This window comes from Lissotriton vulgaris, chromosome 7, assembly GCF_964263255.1.
Source record: "Lissotriton vulgaris chromosome 7, aLisVul1.2, whole genome shotgun sequence".
Classification (NCBI taxonomy): Eukaryota; Metazoa; Chordata; class Amphibia; order Caudata; family Salamandridae; genus Lissotriton; species Lissotriton vulgaris.
In genome coordinates this window covers 1,339,695,236-1,339,715,886 of record NC_141695.1, presented here as the reverse complement: position 1 = coordinate 1,339,715,886, position 20,651 = coordinate 1,339,695,236, and the positions used below count along the sequence as shown (strand labels likewise).

At 49.7% G+C, this 20,651-nt stretch overlaps 1 long non-coding RNA gene across 1 annotated transcript in view; it reads left to right on the top strand.

Annotated features, from left to right (window-relative positions):
• The window catches only part of LOC147703650 (uncharacterized), a 1,357,299-nt gene that overhangs the window by 107,240 nt on the left and 1,229,408 nt on the right, over window positions 1-20,651 (top strand). Inside the window, exon 2 of the long non-coding RNA XR_015297375.1 lies at window positions 3,596-3,625. This is a non-coding gene — a long non-coding RNA (uncharacterized LOC147703650). The remainder of the gene's footprint in view (window positions 1-3,595; window positions 3,626-20,651) is intronic.

The following is a 20,651-nucleotide window of genomic DNA, read 5'->3' as shown; positions in this document are numbered from 1 at the left end:
GTCCACATTTCTGGCCGGCAGAACTTGGCCCCCCTCCTATCCCGGTGGCCTCAGTGAAAAGCCTCGGGGTCACCATTGATGCTGGGCTATCTCTCGGACCTCAGGTGGGGACGGTGGTCTCGTCCTGCATGTTCCAGCTGCGCAGGATTAGGAAGGTGGCTTACCTCCTCACCCCCGATGCTCTGTTGCAAGTTATCATGGCCCTCGTCCTCTCCCGCCTGGATTTTTCGAATTCCATCTATCATGGTTTGCCTAAATGTTCCATCTATAGGCTGCAAATCATTCAAAACCAGGCGGCGAGACTGGCCCTCGGGATACCAAAATGGCAGTCTGCCAAACCCCTTCTCATCAAATTGCACTGGCTCCCTGTTAGCCTAAGGGCAGCCTTCAAGCTTGGCTGCCTTATTTTTAAGTCTCTCTCTGGCTCCTGCCCCGCTTTCCTGAAATCCCTCATTCGGCCCTACTGTCCTTCACGTAACCTCAGATCATCACACTTACACCTCTTGGTTGTTCCCTCCATTAAACTCTGCAGATCTGGTGGTCGGAGATTCGCCTACCTTGGCCCCAAATTTTGGAACTCCCTTCCTCTCCCAGTTAGGATCTCTAACACTCTCATCCAATTCCGTAAATCACTAAAAACCTGGCTTTTTCCACAATCTAGCTAAAGTCCCTCTGTTCCTTTCAGCATCCAATCAGCGCCAGGAAACTCACGGTGACAGTGCGCTTTATAAGCACCCCCTTAACATAACATAACATAACTCTATCTATCTATCGGCCTCACTCTATCTATCTATCGGCCTCACTCTATCTATCTATCGGCCTCACTCTATCTATCTATCGCCCTCACTCTATCTATCGCCCTCACTCTATCTATCTATCGCCCTCCCTCTAGCTATCTATCGCCCTCACTCTATCTATGGCACCACCACAGTATCACTCAGGGGCACCACAGCATCACTCAGGGGCACCACAGCATCACTCAGGGGCACCACAGCATCACTCAGGGGCACCAAAACATCACTATGAGCTACCACAGCATCACTGAGCGCCACCACAGTATCAATCTGTGCAACCATTCAACAACAACTGGTTCAAATATGTTCTCTCAATGTTTCAAGCTTTATTACAAATGTCAGAAAAAGATGTTAATATTTCACTTCTGTTCTTGGATTTTCGTCAAAATAAAATACACTGAACATAATCTTCACAAAAGTTATTTACAAAAGTTTAAGCTATTGCCATTACAAATTACAATAACTTTTATTTAAGTATTAATTATTTAAAAAAATTAAAAGCCATTGTTATTTGTAATATCAATACATCTAAGTCACGTAAATACAAAACATGTTGCATTACAAATGCTATAGGTGTCACATTTGCAAAAGATAAAAGTATTGGCATTGTAAATGACAAAGCTATTAATTTCGCTATTTTCAAAACCAACACATAAATAAAAAATGTGTCATTTACAAGACCAATAGCTCAAACTTTCCTAATGCGAGACCTATTGCATTGCAAATGCTTGTTTAGGATTAGGTGTGCACTTGGCGTGTTTCTTGTCCCGCCCGTGAATCCCAACGCATTGCTCAGGTTCTAGCTCTTGCCTATGGGATCTTGAGAAACTGGATCCTTTGGCTTCCTTCTATAGGCTAGTCTGTTGGGCTCTGGTTGCATCTCTTCAAGTTCCTTTCGATCTTTGGTCAGTGTACTCATCGTGCGCCATTAAGCGGAGAGTGTTCCTCTCTCTCTCTTTCTTTGCTCTGGTATAGGGCTCATGCCGTTCTACCTGTCATTTTTATACGGGTATGGTTTAGCGCCATTCTACTGGTTTTAGGATATCTACTATCCCGTTTTTTCTGCTCTTCGAGCTGCTTGGGGTTCTGTCTGGCTGTTCTGCCACAGCTTTCCCCCCTTTATCCGCCACTCTGTTGCCGAATCGGGTGCTTGGCGCTTTCTGTTGTTCTGTCACAGACCCACCTCCCCTTTTGGGTATGGATGTGGTATCTATTCTAAGTTAAGGAATCTGTGTCTAGATGTCTCTATCAGATGTACGAGTTACTTACCTTTGGTAACAATGTATCTGGTAGAGACGTTGTCTAGCAGCAGATTCCTTAACACCCACCCAGCCTCCCCGTTCTGCGAGAACCTTGCAGAGTGGCGTTCACCCCTGGCCTCTTCAGTTGCCATTGGGTTTGCTCTCACAGGAGTTCAGTTTATGGCTTCCCTCTGAGTGTTTCTATATACAGTTAACCTCTGATGAGGGGCTTCTTTCCTGTAGTACGGCACGAGGAGATTTGTTTTCCTCTCCAGTTACCTTCCCTTCCTTCCGCCTTTTCTATTGATTCGGGGCCCTGGTCTCCTTTTGGTCGTCCTCTTGGGGGTCCGTTGTGCGCTAGTTTCAATCTCCGTTATTATAGGGACAGGGCCAGTCTTTCCAGCCTTTCTTCTGTGCTCCTTTCTTAGTAAACGACACAGTTCTACATGGCAATATCAGTCTATTTCGGTCTGTTGAGATGTTTTTTCCCTTGTTGCACTCAGGGAAGGGTCTTCGCTTAGCTTGCGGGGCTTTTCCCACAGCTTTTCACTTATATGTAAGCAGTGTCTAATTCTGTCTTTTGCAATGGTGTCTTCCACCATCCTCCTTTTTTATTCAAGAGATTTTTCATCCCTCATACACTGTTCCCATACTTTCACCGTTTTTTGTTGGTGGCTCCACGTTGTGCCGCGGAAAAGGTTCACCAAAGGAAACTGACGTCAGCGACCCGGGAGGGACTAATATGACCTCCCTGACGTCACGTACGTGGACGACGTCAGAGCTGGGTCGTGTGGCGCCATCCCCAGCGCGAAGAGGTGCTGCTGAATTTTTTTTCCGGATCCAGTATGACGCCTGGGGATATTCCTAGTTAAGGAATCAGCAGCTAGACAACGTCTCTACCAGATACATCGTTACCGAAGGTAAGTAACTCGAACTTCTAAATGGCATTGCTCCCCTTTTCCCCCCTTCTCCATTCATATTACCGCAGTGGGACTTCAACCTAGTTTTACCTTATCTTATGTGTGCTCCCTTCGAGCCTCTTCACTACTGTCCTCTCAGGCTCCTCACTTTGAAAACAGCTTTCCTTGTTGCCATCACTTCTGCTCCAGGGTGAGTGAGCTTCAGGCTTTGTCTTCAAAACCTCCTTTTCTTGCCGTTCATCCGGGTAAGGTAGTTCTGGGCATAATGCCCTCTTTTCTTCCAAAAGTGGTTACCTCTTTCCATATAGGACAGACCATCACTTTGCCCACCTTCTATCCACCTCCGCACCCCTCCAAGAAGGAGGAGAGACTCCACCATCTGGACCCAAAACGTGTGCTGTCTTTTTATCTCGACCACACAAAAGATTTCAAGGTGGACGGTCAACACTTTGTTGGATATGTGGGGGCGAAGAATATTCGGGCTGTACAAAAATGCACCATCTCTCAATGGGTTGTCGTATGCATTCAAATCTGTCTCCTACAGGTCCATTGTTACCGAAGGTAAGTAACTTGTTCTTTAGTTGAAAAAGCTGTCATTAGGCTCTATTATCACCAAGTTCTTTGTTCTTGTCTCTTTCAGATGTTACCAGTCCAGAGCAAGCAGGAAATAGTAAGTTGCTTGATGTAATGTAGTTCTGTTTTTAAGATCTCAAAAAATCTTAGAGGAATCTGATTCCCTTGGTATCATGTGGTTACTACGAAGCTTCAGAAAGAAACAGGTTAGTATTAGATTCCTTACCTTAGAATATCCCCAGGCGTCAGACTGGAACTGGAAATTTTTGCGTAGCAGTACCCTTGTGCGTCGGTAGGCGTCGTCTGCGGCTCCGTGTCCGTCTTTGGCGTCGTGGGCGCCGTGATGACGTAGTCGGAGTACTTAGATGCCGCCTCCGCGTGCTGACGTCAGTTCTTCTTTTTTCCGCGCCAGCAGCGCAGATCCGGAAAAAGTGGTACCTTAGTCACTTTTTTACTAAACTTTTTTGAGATCTTTTTGATCATTTCTTTGAGTCTTTGACTCCGATCGGTGCCGATAGGGATGCCAGGTTTTAAGCCTTGTGGGGACTGCGACCGACTAATGTCGGTCACCGACCCTCACTGTCGGTGCCTCCACTGTCTCGGCGTCGATCATGACGACAAGACCTGCTCCGACTGTCGGGCCTTAACCTCGAAGGCTAGGCGGGATCGGCCCGCGCCGTGAGAGGTCCCGGTCCAGACGGAGGTCCAGGGACCGGTCGCGGGGGCGGAGCCATCATAGCTCCGGGAGTCGACATCACTCCTTCGGGTCGAAGTCGTCTTCAGGTAAGCACAAGAAGTCAAAGAGACGTCATCGCTCATCCGACTCCCCCCGATGCTCACGCGATGCGGCCGGGGGTTCGGGTGACACCGCCCACGTGGCTCCGTCGGAGTCCCGGGCGTCGCAACCTGCCCCATACCCTCCGGTCCCTAGGCAGCAAGCGACGCCAGAGGAGATCGAGCGCTTCCTCATGGCCATGAGGTCCCTCTCTCCTCCGACGGGTTCCGCGGCGCCTTTGGGCCCAGGGGACCCATTTGGGGGCCCTAGCGGGTCGGGTGCTTCGGACCCGCCGCCGCCGGGTGCTTTGGCCCCAGCGCCTTCGAACCCGGCGCCGCAGGGCCCCACTGGATCCGCTTCTGGATCCGGATCGTTGCCGGTCGACCTGGCGACCTCACCGGCGCCGGTTCCACAGGTGTCGCCTCCGGCGCCGTCCTCGGGTGGCGCCGTCCCCAATACCTCCCTCGACCCGGTTCTGGCGTCAGAGCGGTGCCGCTGGGCGCCACTCCCGAAGCCGCTTGGGGAGTTCTACTTCAATGAACCGGCCCATCCTTTGACAACCCTGATTATCAGGAGATGGGTGATGAGGAGTATTGGGAGGGGTCTGAGGACCCTCTGATACGTGAGTGTCAGTCCCAGGAGGACTGGACAGGTGGACTTGGAGATGCCAGTGGTCTGGACACTTCGCCAGACACTGGTTTTGTCTCACCTCCTACCGTGGCTTCGGAGGAGGGGGCAACTTTCAGTGTGGTGTTGACGCGGGCAGCCAAGGCCTTGGGCCTTGAGCTCCCCGTCGCGGCTGTGAGGACTAACCTCCTCACTGAGGTCCTTAAGCCGCAGTCAAGCTCAACAGAGCCTCTGCTGCCGTTTAATGAGGCCTTGACTGACGTTCTTTTAGGCACTTGGTCCACTTCCTTCCCAGGTAAGAGCTTTCCCCAATTATACAACATACCTTTAGGAGAGCTCCCAAAATGTATTTCATTTTTATATAACTTTTTTTATTTTCAGTTATATCTCATTCTTCATGAAGTTTACTGTATTACGCAATGTGACCCTTCAGTTATTTATTTTTTATTTTATTTTATTTATGACATTTATTGAGCGCGACGAATACCCTAAGGCGTCTCGGCGCTAGACCGTTCAATTTGTTTCCATAATATGCAAATAATTTCACTGATTGAATAGCCATGTCTTTACTTGTTTTCTGAACTGAAGGAGAGAGGAACTCGTCTTAATGTGGAGGGGGAGTGCATTCCATAGCTTGGATGCTGCTACAAGAAAACGGCGGTCTCCCCATGACACCGTTTTTGAACGTGGAACAACCAATTGATGCTGCTCCGATGATCGCAGGTGTCTCCTGGGATTATAAGGTTTTAAATGTTCCTTAAGGGTATTGGGACCTTGGTTGTTAAGGGTTTTATAGACAATGCATACGGCCTTGAACTTTATTCGATTTTTAATGGTGAGCCAATGATATTGCTTTATTGTTTCAGCAATAGGGTGAAACTTGGCAATCCCCGACAGCAAACGTGCTGCCGCATTCTGTATAGACTGAAGCTTGTTTATGACTCTGACCTGGGCATCAAGAAAGAGTCCGTTGCAATAGTCCAGGGAGGACAGGACCAAAGAGCAAATCAATGTTTTAATTAATGCTTCTGGTAGGAAAGGTCTGATCTTCCTTATCATTTTTAATTTGAAATGAGCCGTTGTTGCCACTTTATTTGCATGTTCCATAAAGCTGAGCCCATTGTCAAAAATGACTCCTAGGTTCCTGACTTTTGTGACTGGGATGGGGGGTGATCCATGATCCATAGGCCACCAGCCGGATGGCCATTCTGGGAGAAGAGAACCGAAGATGACTACCTCGGTCTTCTCCGAATTGAGCTTTAGGCAATTTGTGGCCATCCATGCACTTATTGCTGTCATTCCATTTTTAAAATTATGGGCTACCTGCTTTCCATCCCCCTTAATGGCCAGGACCAGTTGCGTGTCATCCGCGTAAGATGTTAGGCCCATCCCGTATGCTCTGATGACATTTGCAAGGTCCGACACGTAGATGTTGAAAAGTGTCGGACTAAGGGATGAGCCTTGGGGGACACCACATGGCAACGTGAATTGAGTGGATTGAAATGGTCCAAGGGAGACTGCTTGAGTTCTCTCCGCAAGAAAGGAGGCAAGCAGGTCTTTAGCAGCCTGCCCAATGCCTAGCCTTTCGACACGATCGATCAAAGTATTATGATCGACCGTGTCGAAGGCTGCTGACAGATCAAGTAGGACTAAAATTGCAGTCCCACCTTGATCCCTTATGGCTCTAATGTCGTCAGCAGCCTTAATAAGGGCGGTCTCGGTCCCATGAAATCTCCTGAAGCCGTATTGCGAGTCGTCCAGCAAACGATGCTTCTCAATATAATCTGTAAGTTGAATATTCATCGCTTTTTCGGTCACTTTGGCCAAAAAAGGTAGGCTCGCTATGGGTCTGTAATTTTTAAGTTCGCATTTATCGAGGCCAGGTTTTTTTAATAAGGGTTTTAGTAGGGTTTTCTTTAATAGCTTGGGGTAGATTCCTGAGGCTAGAATAGTATTGCAAACTTGTGTCAGTGTTGGTATAATCGAATCCCATACTGGTGATAACACTGACAACGGACAAGGGTCCAGAGCAGAGCCGGATTTTATTGTAGAGACTATGGTCGATGTAAGGTCATCTGACAGTACATCAAATTTAGAGAAAGCAATAGTCTGTTGTGGACCTGAAAGCACGCCATTCGTCCTAGATGATTTGGTTGTGAAGGCTTGAAAGATATCATCCACCTTAGTGAAAAAGTATTTAGCCAGTTCCTCGCAGAGGGCTTGGGAAGAAGGGGGAATAATGTCAGGGGCATTTCCTGCCAATGTCTTGGTAATTTCGTACAGCCGTCTACTAGAGTTTTTTGCTTGCTCAATTTGGTTGGTGTAATATACCTTTTTTGCTTTGGTAATCATGTCTTTATAAAGTCCTAAGGCATCTTTATAAACTTTCTTGCTTGCTGTATCATATGTTTTTCTCCAACATCTTTCCAAATTCCTATTAATTTTTTTTTGTTGTCTTAGCTCAGTGGAATACCATGGGGCAGTTGGTTTTGACCTATTCTTAGACACAGTTTTGATGGGAGCTGTGTTCTCAGTAGCCTGGGCAATCCATGTATAAAATTGTTGTGTAGCTACATCCGGATCAGTAGAAATTACTAGACTGGTTTTATCCAGTTGTGTTTTCAGTTCAGTATGGTTAATATTCTTCCAGTCTTTAAACGGCGCATGGGTTATTGTGGCAGAGTTCTTGTTACGTAAGGACTTTGTAGTAATTTTACCAAATATGGCGTAGTGATCTGTCCACGGCATTGGGCAGATGTCCGTTATTTGAAGGCCATCTAGGTTGGAAAATATAGCATCTAACGTATGACCCGCTACGTGCGTTGCCTGCGCAACTAATTGTTTCAACCCCAAAGTTGCCATATCTGAAATGAGAAAGGCTGAATCAGATTGATCAGCCTGGTCTAAATGAAAATTAAAATCACCTAAAACTGTTAGCGTTTGTTCTGTAGCTAGCGTTTCCATCATAGTCGTGAGATTGGCCAGGAAGCCGGTTTTTGTCCCAGGGGGGCGATAGATCAATAATCCCTTAAAACTAGATAGAGAGCAGAGCTTTATTCTGAACTGGAGGACCTCGCAATGGATGGAGGGAATGGGGGTGATAGTAACAGTGAGGCTGTCTCTAGCTATAATCGCTAGACCGCCTCCTTTTTTTTTCCTGGCTCTATCCTGCCGATAGGCTTTATAACCGCTAGGTACGGCGGTAACTAGATCTGGCTCTGATGACTCATTTGTCCAGGTTTCAGTGACAAAGAGTATGTCAAGTTTGTTGTCCGTGATTAGATCGGCTATTTCTTGACTGTGCTTGCATAGTGAGCGGGCATTAATTAGTGCTATTAAGAATGATTCCTCTTTAGTAATGGTCAGAGGTTTAGCGTGCTCAGTGGCCGTATGTAGAGGGATGGAATAATTGCAATGTGAGCAAGCTACACCAAGGTCATGTCCCTCGTTGGCGGGATCACGTCGCAAGCAAAGCGCGTTAGCTGGTGGTCTAAGTTCTAGTAGCTTTGTGTGCGTGTGGGCTAAGTCTATGGGCCATGGCAATCGGCCGGGGGGTATGGCCCTCGGCCCGGTCCCGGCGCGGACGGGCACAGACGGGCTTGCCTTCGGCGCGCCGTCGGCGCGCCCGCTGCGCCCGCCCGCTGCGCGGACGAGGAAATCGGTTACTTTTATACATAAAAATGGGAGGAGGGCGTTGGGGTTTGAGCGACTAGACCGCCACCCTACCTCGCTCAAGATGGCTGCTGAGGTGGGTGATGTAAGGTGTCAGCGTTTTAACACAGCGCTGAGGTCTCTGTGTTCCTGGAGCCTGTTTGGACCTCGAGGCGACTTTACTCTCGCTCCGAGGTGAGCGCGGTAATTAAAACGCACAAATTAAAATATTTACAATTTTTAAAAAGGCGCTATAGTAATCACAGTGTAAGAGTCTAATATGCTCCTGAAAGTCAGATATAACAGTGCCAACCCGCTATTGCTAATCACAGCGAAATTAAGGGCACAAGAGAGGCAGAGAACCCTCGGCTTCCGCCTCAAGGGTGAAGTGAAACAAATGGAGTTATCAACTCAAAAGAACACATTGGCTTTGAAAATATATTTTACACGTATGTCACTGCGCTAGTTAAGTCGACTTGTAGATATTGTGTTGAGGCACACTAGTTCTGATGGATACATCTGCCAGTGGATTCCTCACCTTGTGAATATCCCCCTGCGTCAGCAACGTTCGGAAAATTCTTTACAGCTCGCCGGCGTGGACGACGTCACAGGAACGCACGACATCGCGCGCGGCTCCGCTGACATCACCGTCTCCATAATAGGTCTACGGCGGCGTGATGACATCAGTTCCCTTTTTTCCACGTCGTCGACGCTAACGGTTTCGGGGAACCTCTGTAGCTGTTGGTAACTTGGTTACTGTTTTTCTCTGTTTGGCTTCTTGCTTCTTTGTTTCTCGCAGAGGATGTCGACTAAGAAGACCGGGTTCAAGCCTTGTGGGGAGTGTCAAGATGATGTCAATTACGAACCCGCATGAAGATTGTATCTGGTGCCTGAGTTCGGACCACGATGTCAAAGGCTGTTCCTCGTGTAATAAGATGAACCCGAAGGCTCTTCGAGAGAGGGAAGCGAAACTTCTGGTGGCGAAGTTGAAAGGTAGAAAAGAGAAGAAGACTTCAAGGTCGCGTTCGAGTAGGGCGAGGTCGAGGTACCGCACGACGTCGCCTTCAAAGTCGTCTTCTGGTCATGCTTCGAGGTCAGCGAAGAAAAAGCATAAGAAGCGAAGGCATGGATCTCGTCATCACTCCGGTAAGGACTCAGAGTCAATGCCAAAGTCGCCTAAGAGGAGGCATAGAAAAGATGAGGTGTCTCCTTCGCTTGGTGTTCCAGAAGGTGAGGCTTCAACCTTGGAGTCGCCGGTGCATTCTCCGGCTCCGGTGTTGGTTCCCTCTACGGCGCCGGCCCTGGCTCGAGAGGAAGAAGAGGCTCCTTTACAAGAGGGCCCGGTGACTCCAGTCAATCCGCCTGTGGAAGAGGAGGCAAATTCAGAACCTCCGAGAGGGCCTCCTATGGGTTCTTACCCGCCCTTCCCAGCTCCAGGTCAAGACCCTACTTCATTTTTAAACGTGATGTATGGAGTCTACTCAAGAGCTTTGTACCCCTCTGGTGCACCTTCGGGTCCCATGGGTCCTTTTGCATATTGTTTAGGAGTTCCTCACTCCTATGCTCCAGCTCCTTTTAAGCCATTTATGCTGGCGCAGGCTTCGCCTTGGCTTTTCTCGGCGCCGCCGAAGTCGTCGACACCGATTCCATCGACGCCGGCTCCGACTCGACCTCGTGAGCAGCAGCTTGTGCTTCTGGATCCGATCTCGACGCCGGCTCCGGCTCCATCGGAGTCGGTCACGGATCCGGCGGCGCGGCTCGTGAAGGAAATATCGAGGCGGGAAGCTCAGCGTCTTATAGAGGAGCAGAGATATAGAGAGGCTGAGGCTGAGATGGAAGAAGGTGAGCTTCAGGAGGACTATTTTGATGATTTGAGGGAAGCTAGTGGCTTAGAGCTTTCCCCTGAATGGGAGCTGTCCTCTGTTTCTGATGCCCCTTCAAAGAACGTTGCACCATACCATGTGGTCATTAAAAAGGCTGCTGCTCTTTTAAATTTGACTTTGCCTACAGCTGAATTCAAGGCTAATATATTGACTGAGGTCCTTCATTCCCCATCTTCGGTTGTAGAACCATTGCTTCCTTTTAATGAGGCTTTGACTGAGCCTATATTGGTGGTTTGGAACAGGCCTCTTACAGCTCCTGCAGTGGCTAAGGGAGTTGCAAGGAGGTATAGGGTAGCTCCTGGTGATCCTCGCATCCTTTGCCTGAAAATATGGTTATACAGGCAGCCTGTTCGAAGAAGTCTGTTGGTGCTTTCCCTCAAGTGCCTGGGGATAAGGAGTCCAAGAAACAGGATCAGACTGCGAAGAAAATGTTCTCTTCTGCGAGTATGGCTCTAAAATCAACCAATGCCACATGTCTCATGGGGAGATATATACATGCTATGATGGACTCTGTACGGCAGTTGGCTCCAAAGATTCCTGAGGACAGCAGGAAGGATTTTGATGAGGTGTTGGCTGATACACAGGCGGCTGCACATCAAGTAATTCAAAGTGGACTTGACACTGCTGATTCAGTTGCTCGCATTATGGGAACTTCTGTTGCCTCTAGAAGGGCTGCTTGGCTGAAGTCATCTGACTTTTCTGCGGACGTTCAGGCAGCCTTGTTGGATTTCCCATTTGATGGTACTGGATTTTTTGGAAAAAAAGCTGATGCAGCTTTCGAAAGATTTAATGACAGTAAGGCTACTGCCAGATCTTTGGGGCTGCTGCTCAGAGGCTCTGCGACTAAGAGCTTTAGAGGTTTTGGGCGTGCGTCCTTTTGACCCTACCGTCAAATACAACAGCAGCAGCAACAGCAAAATCCACTATATAAATCCTACAGGGGCAGACAAAGAGCTTGTCCTCGAGGACGCCAATCCTCCTCCTCCTCTTCCTCCTGTGCTTCCCAACCCCCTCCATCATCAGCAAAGCAGCCCTAGATACGCCATTCCGGATCATGTGGGTCCTATAGGGGTCGGCTCACCCATTTTCTACGGGATTGGGAATCGGTTACATCAGATCTTTGGGTTCTCAATCTCGTAGAGAATGGGTATGCTCTTCCCTTTCGTGAATTTCCTCTGCATTACCCTCCTTGCCAAGGTTTTTGCTTGGAGGACCACCTACTTCTCCTGCAGGAGGAGGTCCTGTCACTGTTACAAAAGGGTGCGATAGAGGTGGTTCCAGAGCAGGAAAGGGGTCAGGGATGCTACTCCCGGTATTTCCTGATCCCCAAGAAAGATGGCAGACTTCGTCCAATCCTGGATCTCAGGATCTTGAACCTTTACCTGAAGCAGGAGAAGTTCAAGATGCTCACCCTTGCGCAGGTTCTTCAAGCACTGCTGGAAGAAGACTGGATGGTGTTGATCGACTTGCAGGGTGCTTATTTTCACATCCCAATCCTGAAGTCTCACAGGAAGTATCTCCGTTTTACGGTGGGTTCACAGCATTACCAGTTTGTGGTCCTTCCATTTGGTCTTACTACTGCCCCTCGATTCTTCACCAAGGTGATGGCTATGGTGGCAGAAAATCTCAGAAGATCAGGGATTCCAGTATTCCCTTATCTGGACGATTGGCTGATCAAGGCAGAATCTCCAGAGAAAGTGCTCCATCATCTGCAAGACACAACTCAGTTGTTGTACAGGTTGGGTTTTTCGATAAATGTACCCAAATCTCACCTGGTGCCCTCCCAGCGCAACCTGGTCATTGGTGCAGTACTGGATACAACTGTATGTCGGGCATTTCCTCCTCCACAACAGATTCGCGACATACAGGAAATGATTCCTTCGTTTCACAAGGGAGCGGTCTTTCCAGTCTTGAAGGTCCTTCGCCTGCTCGGTCTGATGGCTTCCTGCATTCTGTTGGTCAACCATGCACGCTGGCACATGAGGGCACTCCAGTGGTGTCTCCGCATGCAGTGGTATCAACACAACAGAGATCTCAGGGAGTGTGTGAGGATCTCCAGAGAAGCTGCGGCAGGTGTATCTTGGTGGGGTGTGTGAGAAGTTGGCCTGATATATGATGTTCACTAGTTCTAGTGACCACCTTGTATCAGTCCAAACAACCCTTATGGTGATTGGTTGTAAGTCAACCTTATAGACCAGCTATGCTAGTAGCGTGGACAAAAGCAATCTTTAGGCTAAACTCTTTATGGCATGTGAAGCCAGCTGTTTTACCACATATAACCTTTGAATACCAAATGAAAAGGACACCACACAGGTAGTTATGAAAATAAACAGTTATTTATTAACTAACAACACCTCTGAACTCTTTATGAGGTCAGAGGGCTAAGCACATGACAATACTTAAAAGGAAATACGAGTTCGCACAATATTTACAAGGGCGCCTTAGGGGCGCGGCAAACCCTATACTCAAAACAATGGAATGCGAGGAAGGAAAGTACTGTAAGGAGATCCAGAGACTGGAGGATCGCTGGGACTACGCTACAAACTAGGTAAGTAAGGAGCAGGAGGTCCACGGGACTCACGTGCAGAGTGGAAACTCTGACGCGGGATGTGTACCAACGTCTATGGATCGTACAGTTTGGAAAGTTACGGATTCCGGACGAACCCGGCTGGATGGAGGGAAAACAACAGTGGACCTGGCCACTAGGATAGTGTACCCAGACTTCAGCACCTAGAAGCATTAGTTACCTAACCCACAGGCTGCGGGTGCATAGGGCTGAAGTTGCGTCGGGTTTGCTGTGTTGATCCCGGTGATGCCTGAAACAAGGAGTTGCTGGCAGGCAGCCAGATGGAGGAGTCCGGTGGTTCCAAGGATGGAACTAGGAAGAAGAAGTCCTGAAAGGGAAGGGGATAGAGTCTCGGTCACTATCCCGTGACGGTGCTGGAACCAGGAGGGAACCAGGTGCTGTCGCCGCAGTCAGGTGAAGGAAGGGTCGCTTCTCTCTGCAGCTGTGTGGACCAGGTGCTGTTCTTCACGACCAGGCTGGAGGCACGAGCTGTCCCACGTAGTCTGCTTCTGTTGGCGGTGTCGGATCGTCGATCTGGACAGTAGGCCTTGTCAAATGCAAGCCACGCGGTGGAGCAAAGATGGCGTCTGGTGCGGACCAGGAGGGTCCGGGGTGCTTCTCGTTCACAGGGAAGCAAGGGCCAGTCTGGGGAACCAGGCTAGCTGTGTCGGATTCTTCGGGTCGTCGTCTCAGAGGTCACAGGCCAGCCGGCGAGTGACCAGACAACAGGAAGAGCAGCAACCAGGCAAAAGGGCCCCACGCAGATCTTGTGGATGCTGGGGGGCTGGTCTTTGGTGCAGGAGCTGAGTCGGTGTAGGGCTTCTCAAACCCCAATGCACTCACTCGAGGATCCCTCGGCGGTCGTGCTGGAAGCACTGTGCAGGTTTTCTCAAGATGGCCATCTCCACGTTACTCGTTGCACCCACGGGTCCCAGCTGTGCTGTGGATGTGGGTAGAGGTCAGAGAGGTCTGGAGGTCCGGGTCTTGTAGAGCTGGGTCGTCGGATTCCGGGATGGAAGGACTCTGCAGCAAACCGCACAGGAGCTTGATGGTGCCTGCGAAGCAGGATGGTCACTCCCTGACCATAGGGGAGATTCTTCAGTCTTCTGGAATCAGGAGGTCGAAGGTCAAGAGTTTCTTCGTGGAAGTAGTCAAGATTAATCTGATTTGGAATGGGACCAGCTCCTACCTTTATTCGGCTAAAGGGGGGCTGCACTACGACTAGGTTCCTCCTCTGGGTGGGACCAGGAAGGGGGGTGGTTACACCCCCTTTCCTTTGTCCAGTCTGTCACCAGCTCTGGGGCTGGAGTGCCCCAGGAACTGGTTCTGACCGGTGTATGCACAGGGCACCTTGTGTGCCCCAGGCATGTCTCATTCCTTTGAACCCTGTCCTACCTAATACACAAAATCCTGTCTGGGGTGGTGCTAGCACCTCCCAAGGCAGGAAACCCTTTGTCCAAGCCTCCCTCGCTGGAAGGACTCCCAGCAGCAGGAGGTCAGACTTGTGTCTGTGGTGGCAGCATCCATTTTGTGATGCTGAGGCTCTAGTTAACTTTAACCGGGGTTCACAGTTACATACATGTTGTGTCCCTCTAGAAGGGTGGAATGCTAACCCCGTCACCAGAATTGGCGAGGGGTTAGTATTCCAATTCGTATGACACCTTACTCGACATGTTTTGATAATGCGATACCAAAGTTAGCAAATAACCGCGAGGATTATAATGCACTTAAGAGTATATGGTACGCGTTATCATGGAACAGCTATTAGGACTTGGTTCCACAAGCTGCAAACGGGCTCAGCTCATGCCAGAACACCATCTCACATAATTCCAAGCACTCTGCCTTAGGAGTGACTAATAGGAATACTTGTGTCCATTTTAGGGTTAGATATAGAGATACTATATCTAAAGCAAAAGGGTGATTACACCACCTTGCCCCAGCTGTCGTGCAGCCAGTTGTGTCAGATTTGGATGGCCAGCCAGGGGTGGAATAATACATGCTTCAGCCCCTGGTAGGCCCTGGGTACACCTATGCCCTGGATACCTAAGGTATGCTGTACAGGGACTGATAAGGTGGCCCAGTACCAATTGGTAAATGCACCTAAGGTACATGGATGACAATTTAGAGAGAGAACAGCTAGGCTGTGGGTCTGATTAGCAGGCCCACAGCCAGGGAAAGTCGTAAACTAGTGAAGAAAAAAGCAAAAATCGGGGGTGACCATAGGATTGCAGAACCCACTCTCCTACATAACCCCCCCCCCCCCCCCAAGCCTAGGGACATTAAACTAACCTTGACCAGGTGAGTCTTCTTGTTCTAAGTGGAAGTACCTGGAGAGACCATCTGCATTACCATGGTCAGTCCCTGGGCGGTGCTCCACTGTAAAGTCCATCCCCTGTAGGGAAATGGACCACCTAAGAAGTTTGGGATTTTGACCCTTCATTTGATTTAGCCATAAGAGGGGCTTATGGTCGGTCTGAATCTTAAAGTGAGTACCAAACAAGTATTGTATTGTGGTATTGTGGTATACTTGTATAGCGCGACCTGTCACCACCAAGGGCATCCTGGCGCTTTTGACCCATGATCCAAGCGAAAGCAGTAGCTCAACCTATCCTGGGGAAAAGGTAAGTTTTCAAAGCCTTTCTAAAGGCTAAGAGATCTTCAAAGCTTCTCAAGGATATTGGCAGAGAGTTCCAGAGTTTGGCCGCCGCTACTCTGAACGAACGGCCGCCCATCCTCACTCTCTGGAGTCGCGGAACTACCAGTAGCCTGGACGACGAGGAGCGTAAAGCTCGAGATGGACAATACCAGGCAAACATTCGCCGCAGAGGGATTGGGCCCAGGCCATGGATAGCCCTGAACACAATACACGCTGCTTTGTAGCGCACCCGTAAATGGACTGGCAGCCAGTGAAGTTCCCGCAACGCTGCCGTAGAGGAGCTGTGGTAGGGGCGAGAGAGGGCGAGTTTGGCAGCAATGTTTTGCACCCTTTGCAGCTTGCCCAGGAGTGTTGCGGGGGCCTCCAGAAGCAGTGCGTTACAGTAGTCAAGTCGACTTAGGATGGTACAACGCACTACTTCTGGTCTGGCTTGCTCAGGGAGGAGGGGTAGAACCTTGCGCAGCATACGGATCAACATCATACATGTGGAGGTGGTCTTATTTACATGTAGATCCAGCTGCAGGTTAGGCCCAAAAATGACGCCCAGATTGCGCGCCGATTGTGCAGCTGACACCGTCTCTGAAAAGGACGGAGGCCAAAAGTCAACTGGAAGATCTCGGGGAACTCGGTCAGTGGAGCAGTGCAGGACCTCTGTCTTGGTTCCGTTGAACTGTAACGAGTTCAAACGGAGCCATTCCGCTGTAGCCTGCATGCACCGGTGAAAGGTCTCCAGTGTGACTGCATCCTGTCCCTCCAGAGAAAAGACCAGCTGGGTATCATCCGCATAGTTAAATGTGGAGATACCAAATGATTTAATGAGCTGGACTAGAGGGCGGAGATAGATGTTAAAGAGTATAGGGCTGATGGCTGAGCCCTGGGGTACTCCTTGTCCCACTCTCCGCTCCTCTGAACTGAAGGGGGGTAACGAAACCCGTTGCTGACGGCAGTCCAAGTAGGAGATTAACCAGTCCCTGGCCCTGTCTTTGACCCCGCATTCTTCCAGCCTAGAGATCAAGGTGGGATGACTGACCGTGTCGAACGCGGCCGACATGTCGAGCAGCACCAAGAATGCTGCCCGACCACTGTCGACTCGCGCCCACAGATTGTCTAACACGGTCACCAACGCGGATTCCGTCCCGTGCGCTGGGCGAAAGCCGAATTGCATCTCATCCAACCAGGTGTTCCCTTCTAAAAAGCCGGACAGAGTGCGGGTGACCAATTTTTCCATGATTTTAACCGGAAAAGAAAGCAGGGAGATTGGCCGGTAGTTAGAAAGGCACGCAGGGTCGAGCGTAGGTTTTTTTAAAAGCGGAGATACCACTGCCTTCTTCCAGCAACTCTGTACAATACCTGTCTCAAACGACTGGCAGCAGATGGCATGCAAGGGCTGGAAGAGATCCTCTTGAAACACCTTCCATAATTTTGGAGGAAGAGGATCCAGAGGCGAACCAGATGAAATCGTGAGGGCTAAATTGCCAAACTCCTCCAGAGAGGGAAGGGGAAAGCTACTCAGCTGGGGTCGACTGGCCTCAATCGCCGGCGCTCCCAGGTTGAGAGCCGGAACCAGAGAAGAAGGAGAAGGACTACTCGACTGGGGTCGACTGGCCACAATCGCCGGAGCTCCCAAGCAGAGAGCCTGATCCAAAAAGGGAGGGGAAGAGCTACTCAGCTGGGGTCGACTGGCCTCAATCGCCGGAGCTCCCAAGCTGAGAGCCGGAACCAGAGAAGAAGGAGAAGGACTACTCGACTGGGGTCGACTGGCCACAATCGCCGGAGCTCCCAAGCAGAGAGCCTGATCCAAAAAGGGAAGGGAAGAGCTACTCAACTGGGGTCGACTGGCCTCAATCGCCGGAGCTCCCAAGCAGAGAGCCGGATCCAGAGAAGGAGGAGAGAGACTGCTCGACTGGGGTCGACTGGCCACAATCGCCGGAGCTCCCAAGCAGAGAGCCGAATCCAAAGGGGGAGGAGAAAGGTTACTCAGCTGGAGTCGACTGGCCTCGCTCGCCGGAGCTCCCAAGCTGAGGGCCTGATCCAAGAGAGGGGGAGGAGAGCTACTCAGCTGGGGTCGACTAGCTTCCATCGCCGGAGCTCCCAGGCTGGGGGGCTGCTCGTCTGGTCGGGGTCGACTAGAGGGCGTGGCCGGAGCTTCCTGACAGAGGTGAGTGACCCTCTGCAGGGGTCGACTGGCCACCTCCTCCGGAGCTCCCTCCTCAGTGGTGGGATTCCCTGGGTCCTGCAGACCTGTTAAGATTTTACGGATTTTTTCCTCAAAGGCATCCGCAAGTGAATCACAAAGAGCTTGCGATGAAGGGACTGCACTAGCCACACACGTGGGGTGGGCAAGGTCCCTAACGATTTTAAAAAGGGCCTGTGCCTTGTTTGGGGCCTGATTCAAAGTGAGTTCAAGATAGGTCGCTTTCGCCGTCTTGATTTGAGCTTTGTATTTTTGCATAGCAGACCTAAATGCAATTTTCTCAGAGTCTAGGTACTGTTTCCTCCAGACCCTTTCTGCGCGTTTACAGTCAAGTTTAAGCTGGCGTAGTTCGCTCGTGTACCAAGGGCTGGCTCGGTTCACCCTATGGCCTCAACTTCTTCAGGGCCCAAAGCACAGCAAAGGCCTCCCTCTCAATAGCTGACCAACGTTTCTCTCTAGGGGTCAGCCTTCTACTTATAAAAGCAATGGGCTGGTCATGATCATCAATATTCAGTTGAGAAAGGACAGCTCCCACACCCAACTCAGAAGCATCTGTTTGGGCAATGAATGGCTTGGAGTAGTCTGGACTCTTGAGAATAGGTGCAGTGCACATGGCCTGCTTTAGGTCATCGAATGCCTTCTGACAGCTAGCTGTCCACTGAACTTTTCTTGGCATTTTCTTACTTGTCAGGTCATTAAGTGGAGTCACAATGGTTCCATAATTTCTGACAAATTTCCTATAGTAACCAGACAGGCCCAAGAAAGCTCTGACCTGTGTCTGGGTGGTTGGAGGAGCCCAGTCCTTTATGGCCTGTATCTTGCTCTCCAAAGGTTGAACTTGGCCTCCACCTACAAGGTGGCCCAAGTTTACAACTTGACTCTGCCCTATCTGGCACTTGGTAGCCTTGATAGTGAGGCCTACCTTTTGCAGAGCCTCCAAAACTTTCCTCAGGTGGATCAGGTGATCCTCCCAGGTGGAGCTAAAGACAGCAATATCATCTAGATATGCTGCACAGAAGTCATCCAGCCCAGAGAGAACTTGGTTCACCAACCTTTGAAAAGTGGCAGGTGCATTTTTCTGACCAAAGGGCATCACCACAAACTGGTAATGACCTCCTGGGGTTGAAAATGCTGTTTTGGCCTTGGCATCCTCAGCTAACCTGATTTGCCAATAACCAGCTGTCAGGTCAAATGTACTCAAGAATTTGGCAGAAGCCAATTTATCTATGAGTTCATCTGCTCTTGGTATTGGATGGGCATCTGTCTTAGTGACAGCATTGAGACCCCTGTAGTCTACACAAAACCTCATCTCTCTCTTACCATCTTGGGTATGAGGTTTTGGCACTAGAACTACAGGACTAGCCCAAGTGCTCTCTGAGGGTTCAATGACTCCCAATTCCAACATTTTCTGTACTTCTTGTTTTATGCAGTCCCTGACGTGGTCAGGTTGCCTGTAGATTTTACTCTTTATAGGCAGACTGCCACCAGTGTCCATCTCATGGGTGCACCAGTTTGTCTGACTGGGTGTCAGAGAGAACATTTGTCTGAAGGATTGAAGAACCTGTTTACAATCCCCTTGTTGATGCTCAGAGAGGCTGTCAGAAAAGATCACACCATCTACTGACCCATCATCAGGGTTCTGAGTGAGCAGGTCTGGGAGAGGGTCACTCTCTTCTTCCTGTCCCTCATCTGTGGCCATGAGCAAGCTCATTGCCTCCCTGTCAACAAATGCCTTGAGCCTGTTCACATGAAGTACTCTGTGAGGGCTCCTGGGAGTTTCAAGGTCAACCAGGTAGGTGACCTCTCCCTTTTGTTCAATAATGGTGTAGGGTCCAGACCATCTGTCTTTGAGAGCTGCTGGGGCCACTGGCTCCAACACCCACACCTTCTGTCCTGGGTTAAACACAGTCAGGACAGCCTTTTGGTCATGCCAAGCTTTTTAGAGTTCTTGGCTAGCCTCCAGGTTTTTAGATGCCTTTTCCATGTACTCTGCCATCCTGGAGCGGAGACCAAGTACATGGTCCACTATGTCTTGCTTAGGCTTTTTGAGAGGTCTCTCCCATCCTTCCTTCACAAGACACAGGGGTCCCCTTACAGGATGCCCAAACAGAAGTTCAAAAGGGCTGTAGCCAACCCCCTTCTGTGGGACCTCTTTGTAGGCAAACAAAAGGCAGGGTAAAAGGATGTCCCATCTTCGCATAAGCTTTTCAGGTAACCCTTTTATCATCCCTTTGAGGGTCTTGTTGAACCTTTCAACAAACCCATTGCACTGTGGGTGATAGGGGGTGTTGAATTTGTAATTGACACCACACTCCTTCCACATTGCAGTCAAGTATCCTGACATAAAGTTTGCACCTCTGTCAGAGACAACCTCCTTAGGAAACCCCACTCTAGTAAAAACGGAGAGTAGGGCCTTAGCCACAACAGGAGCTGTAGTGGTCCTAAGGGGAATAGCTTCTGGATACCTGGTGGCATGATCCACTACCACCAGTATAAATCTGTGCCCAGATGCTGTTGGGGGGTCCATTGGTCCAACAATGTCAATCCCCACTCTTTTAAAGGGTACCCCCACCACAGGTAGTGGTATAAGGGGGGCCTTTGTTGTGCCACCTGATTTGCCACTGGCTTGACAGGTGACACATGAGCGACAAAACTCTTTAGTGTCCTCAGACATATGGGGCCAGTGAAAGTGTGGGAGAAGCCTGTCCCAAGTCTTGTTCTGGCCTAAGTGACCTGCAAGGGGAATTTTATGGGCCAAGGTGAGAAGGAAA